This window comes from Rhinoderma darwinii, chromosome 9, assembly GCF_050947455.1.
Source record: "Rhinoderma darwinii isolate aRhiDar2 chromosome 9, aRhiDar2.hap1, whole genome shotgun sequence".
In the NCBI taxonomy this organism is placed as follows: Eukaryota; Metazoa; Chordata; class Amphibia; order Anura; family Rhinodermatidae; genus Rhinoderma; species Rhinoderma darwinii.
In genome coordinates this window covers 64,305,688-64,311,687 of record NC_134695.1, presented here as the reverse complement: position 1 = coordinate 64,311,687, position 6,000 = coordinate 64,305,688, and positions in this window count along the sequence as shown.

Below are 6,000 nucleotides of genomic sequence, written 5' to 3'. Positions count from 1 at the left end.
AAATGGGTACAAACGGATTGTAAATAGTTTGCAGCCGTTATTTTGATACCATTCGCTGATCTAAAAACGGATGAGCGTAACGAATTATACTACACAATTGTCTACTTAGCCGAACATGAAGGATCAGGGCAATCTGGGCTGGGTCCTCTCTCTCGAGCGGCCCCATAGAAATTGCATCTGCAATAAACGAGACCCCTATAAAGCTACGTTGATCAAAAATTTTAAAAATTAAAAAGTTGTACATTCCAGAACGCCAGAACTAAAAAAACATAAAAATAAAAAATAAAATAAAAAAAGGTTAAAAGGAAATTATTAATTAGAATATTTATTATTTTAAATATTTTTAATTTAAATCAGAAATGCTACCAACATACATATGATGGCAATAGTGAATCGTCTTTTACAGTTGGAGCATCGTTTACTATGTATGGCCACCATTATTTAATAAACTCCATTCGGTTGCTTAATTATTTTTGGTTTCAATGATAACGCTTTGCTCGTCCGTGTTTTTTTAGCTATGGGCTGAGCTATTCCAGGTTCCCATCACTGCTGCACAGCTGGGAAAACACAAAATAGCGAAGGCGCGATTTGAAATCCCCATGGCGAACCTTCGTTTTTATGCAGAGGCTTCTTCATGAGAATTTCCATTAAGGGCCCCTTTAATTTCCAGTAAGAACTGCAGCAGATATGAGAACCTTGTAATCTCTCAACAACTTCCCTCTTCACAGTATCTTTCTTCTCTGACCTACATTGTGGTCATAAGAATGAGTCTTTCTTGGGCTACACTATATGCCGCATTGTTGTGCAACCCAAATGACTTGATGCAAAAACTATAGTCCCCAAGGACTTATATTGGAGTGCAACTATTGACCAAGTCTTGTCAAAGCCGTACTCAGTATTTTGCTTAACAAATAGTAAAATCTTTCTGTATGGATGCGACGGACGAACAGCAGCAGCAATAGCCATACCTCCCAACTTTGAAGTATCACAAAGAGTGACAAAGTGCAATTTTTTTTCTTTTAGGCCACGTCTCTATTCCCACTCAATCCACGCCCATACACACCCGACTCAGCCCACACAGTATCATGCTCCCATAGTGCCTCCCACACAGTATAATGCCAAACAGCTGCATACAGTATAATGCCCCCATAGATGCACCTATACAGTATAGAGCCAATACAGATGCCCCCATACAGTATAATGCCCCCATAGATGCACCTATACAGTATAGAGCCAATACAGATGCCCCCATACAGTATAATCCCCACACAGATGCCCCCATGGTGTATAATGCCCAAACAAATTCTCCCATACAGCATAATGCCCCCATAGCTGCCCCGTAGAGTATAATGCCCCCATAGCTGCCTCCATACAGTATAATGTGCCCATAGCTGACCCCCATACAGCTTAATGCCCCAATACTGCATAAAGCCCTCAGTCACCCCCAAACAGTATAATGCCCCCAAAACTGCACCTAGTGCCAGTGCCCACATATAAAGTGCCAGTGCCCTTGTAGATTGTACAACACAGTGCCCATGTAGATAGTACCCCTATATAGTGCCAGTGTCCATGTTGATTGTGCCACACACCCCCTGAAGATAGGCCAGGGATTCCGCTCCTGAAGGGAAGCCCTGATGCCACTGTCCATATATGAACAGTGACGTCAGTGGCTACTCCTTGAGCGGAATTCCCATTGCCGACTCTGGCCAGGGATTCCGCTCCAGGAGGAGCCCCCCGATTTCAATGTCCTTATATGGACAGTGACCTCAGGGGTTTCCTCTAGGAGTGGAATCCGCGGCCTGATCATCGGCAACGAGGATTCCGCTCAGACGTCAAGTGCTTCCCTTAAAGTAGCGCTGTGCCCGGGGAGTTCTCCGCGAGTGGAGATGCTCCCTCTGCTCTGAACTAATTCTGAAGCAGGGAGCTTCCCTGATCAGGTTCCCTGATTCAGCATTGGATACAATTGTATCTGTGTCCCGAGGATGCAGATACAATTGACAGCGGGACGTACCCCGGCAGCCCGGGACAGCGCCCGGAATCCGGGACTGTCCCACTGAATCCTGGACGGTTGGGAGGTATGGCAATAGCCGTTGCAAGATGCCAGATACTCTAACTGGTGTTTTTGCACAAATAACTTTTATGACATATTAAAATCTGCTTGGTGGCAATCCAGTTGGTGCCCTATTCTCATTTAATTAGTTGGGCGCACGTGTATACTAACTCTTGTGAATGAAACCCCTTTAAAGCGGTATTCCCATCTTACACATTTATAGCACATACACAGGAAATCCCATAAATGCGTGATAGGCGAGGGTCCCAAAGGTGGGATCTACATCTATCGGGGAGAACAGGAGGCCCATGACTACCATTCACCAATTCTGTGCGGCCACTGTCCCCATAGACTTTAATAGAGAGGTGGCCATACCGGAACGGAAAATAGACCGGGAATGAGGGGTTGAACTTCTAATCAAGAAAGAATCTAAAGCTTTTCATTGACTTGAGATTTGTTGGCAGATCTTGCCACTTTTGGTGGCGTCGGCTGACAATGCCATGTCTATGAGGACACTCCTGTTATGAACATGATTGGGTAAGTCGGATTTCAACTCATTTAATCTTATTGTTTTCTCCTGAGACAAGTTAATGGGGGATTCAGGGATAACAGCTGACCATAGACATATTGGATCAGTCAACAGCTAACAAGTAAAAATTGTCCAAAGCGGAGATCACCTTTACCCTTTTTTACACCATGTCATTTTTAGGTCTTAAATAATGTGCCGTTCATTTCTTAATATATCTTTAGGGTTAGAGGCTCCATTTTTCTGATACTGAGCTCCAAATCACCTGCAAAGACATAGCGTTAAATTAAAAGATTCTGTCTGCAGTCGCCACTAGGGGGAGCTTACTCTATACGGTTTTATTATAGTGGTCAATGTAGAAGATTATGCAGTTAGCTCCCAGGCTCCCTCTGGTGGCGACTGCATGCTCTGTATCAAAAATAGAGGGCTCGTACCCCTATAATCACGTGGCACAGCTGGCTCCAGCCTTTCAATACATTTCTCGAACGACTTTCAACAGTTACAGGATGATTTCGCTCAGAAGGTGAGACGGAAAACAAACAGTCAGGCCAATTAACACAGAACAGCAGAGCAATGCGTGATTGGGTGCGGCCAATTTTCTCTAATTAAAGTAAAAGTACAGGAAAATTCAATTCCCCAATAAATTCTTCCCTAGGTGATGACACGTTTTAAGCAAACACATTAATTAGGTCCATGCAGGAACTGAATCACATGAGCTCAGGACCCAGCCCTCTGCAGGTCGCCGGTGAGAGTTTTTCCCTTGCTAATTGCGCTGCAAATGAAACCTTTACAAGGGAACATAATAAAACAGGCTAAAAAAATAAAAAAAATAAAATAGAAGTAGGGAGTAAGTTGTCATTTATATTAATTTACCTAGACAAGAGAGATGGCCATAATCAAAAGAAATGATGGCCAAGTGAATGTACGACTGAGCATTTATTGCATTTCTATAGAAGGATGGAGATAAGCAGATGCCAGATGAAACCAGTGCTGCTTATCTCAAGAAAACAATGTTTGGAGTTTAATTGCAATTTTTTTGCAGAAATTTTTGCAGCCTATTAATCGGCTGATGCAGCGAGCTCTGATCAACGAGACATCGTTGATTGGCGCTCGTCTGCTCCTGTCACGCAGAGCTATGGATGGGGACGAGGGGTCGTTACTGCGATCGCTTGTCCCCATACATTACCATGTCGGCAGCGCGTCTCCCTCTTCGGATCGCAACTAGGACGATCAAAGGAGTCAGAGGGGTAAGACAAAGGAGTCTTACAACAGAGGTGAGAAAAAGAGGGGTAAGAAGAAAGGGGAAAGAGGAAGCAGGGAGTATGCCCCATCCCGGGGGACAAGCCGCATCGAGGAGTTGAGGAAAAGGTATCAAGCGTCAAGGGTAGGATAAGGACGGCAAGCTTAGAGAAGAATGAGCATAGAAAATCCAAGCGCACCAGACTTTTTCGAAGCGAGCGGCTAATAAAAGGTGTTATGCGGGGACCAAAAATTATTAGCAGTGTAGGGACTGCAGTATGTGAGTACGTCGCGCCGATTTTGAGATTTTCATAGATTTTTATAGCGCTGCAGGACCGAAAGTCTAGTTGCAGTCCTCTTTGATGATACGACTCTTCGTCATGTGACCGTCCCCGCATTACTCTATGAACTCGCTATACGACTGCTAGTAGAGTACAGCGGGACCGGTCACATGACGAAGATTCATATCATCAAATAAGACTGCAACTAGACTTCCGGTCTTCCTGCAGCGCTATATTAAAAAAAAATAAAAAAAAAATTAATCTATGGAAATCTCTGAATCAGCGCGACGGGGGACCGGAATGTATATTAGCGAGTGTACTCACATATGCACGGACTACACTGCTAATGATTTTGGTCCCCGCATAACCCCTTTAAAGGGGTTTTCCAATGAGACATTTATGACATATCCATAAGATCGGTTATAAAAAAAAAGTCAGATCGATGCGGGTCCAACCCCTGAGACCGGCACCTATCTCTAGAACGGAGTCCCCTAAACCCCGTTCTGCCGCACTGTGTTGCGGCAGAAGCAGGTGGATTTCGAGCATGAATTAGGAAACAGCGTAGCTCGCATGTTGCGCTGCTTCCGTAACTGCCATTCACTACTATGGGAGTTACGGAAACAGCGCAGCTCAGCGAGTTACGCTGTTTTGGTAACTCCCGACCATATTGTCAGGAAGGCAGAGGGAGCAGAAAAAGGTAGAACGAGGTTTAGGAGGGCCTTCTTTCTAGATTTCTACATTTCATGTAATGTCCTAAGGTCGCCTTCTGTCTCTCGACCTCGTGACCCTTATCCTGGAGGTTCAGTCACTTCTCTGGGACGGAGCAGGAAGCTGTAGAGATATTGAAACTTGAAAAGGAGCCAGAGAGTTATCAAACAACAACAGACCGGGGACAGTCCATGCAGGAAGAGGATGCTGGGTAATCTTTAGTGCTCGCCAATTAGCCATTTATGTGATTAGTGTGAGAATAATGGAGCCAGTAAACCACGGAGTAATGAAGGTGCTCAGGTTCCAGTCCATAGGGAAGCAAGCGTTGGCGTGACCACTGCTGGGATGCCGTTTCTTGGATGGCACGTTGTACCCCGATCACAGGATCGGCTCTCTTTCACTTCTTTTTAACTGCAGGAGGAAGGGTCTACAACATATTTCCTTGCAAATAACATCGCATTAACCCATTCATCTGCAAGATATGCCAGGCTGTAACCTTCCTATAGAGTCAGTACCATGCAGGCCAGCCAGAAGTTCTTCCTGTACTGGGACCGGTAGTGTATGAATGAATCTATCAAGAGTGGGGGGCTCAGTCATACATGTACACCAATCAGCCATATCATTAAAGGGGTTATGTGGGGACCAAAAATTATTAGCAGTATGTGAGTACACTCGCTAATATACATTTTCATAGATTTTTATAGCGCTGCCGGTGGGACCGGAGGTCTAGTTGCACAGTCTTCTTTGATGACAATACGATTCTTCATCATGTGACCTGTACTCTATGTAATCGCTGTACTACTGCTCCTGCTTGTCATAGAGTACAGCGGGGCCGGTCACATGACGAAGAGTCGTATTGTCCTCAAAGAAGACTGTGCAACTAGAACTCCGGTCCCCTGACCGCGCTATAAAAATCCATGAAAATCTCAGAATCGGTGCAATGGGGGACCAGAATGTATATTAGCGAGTATATCACATACTGCAGGGACTACAATGCTAATCATTTTTGGTCTCCACATCACCCTTTTAAAAACACTGACGGGTGAAATGAATCAAATATTAGAATCTAATATATTTGCAATTGAATAGTCGATCCTTGAAGTTGATGTGTTGCAAGCAAGAAAAATGTGGAAGAACCTGAGCGACTCTGGCAAGGGTCAAATTGTCATGTCTAGAGTATCTCCAAATATCCGGTC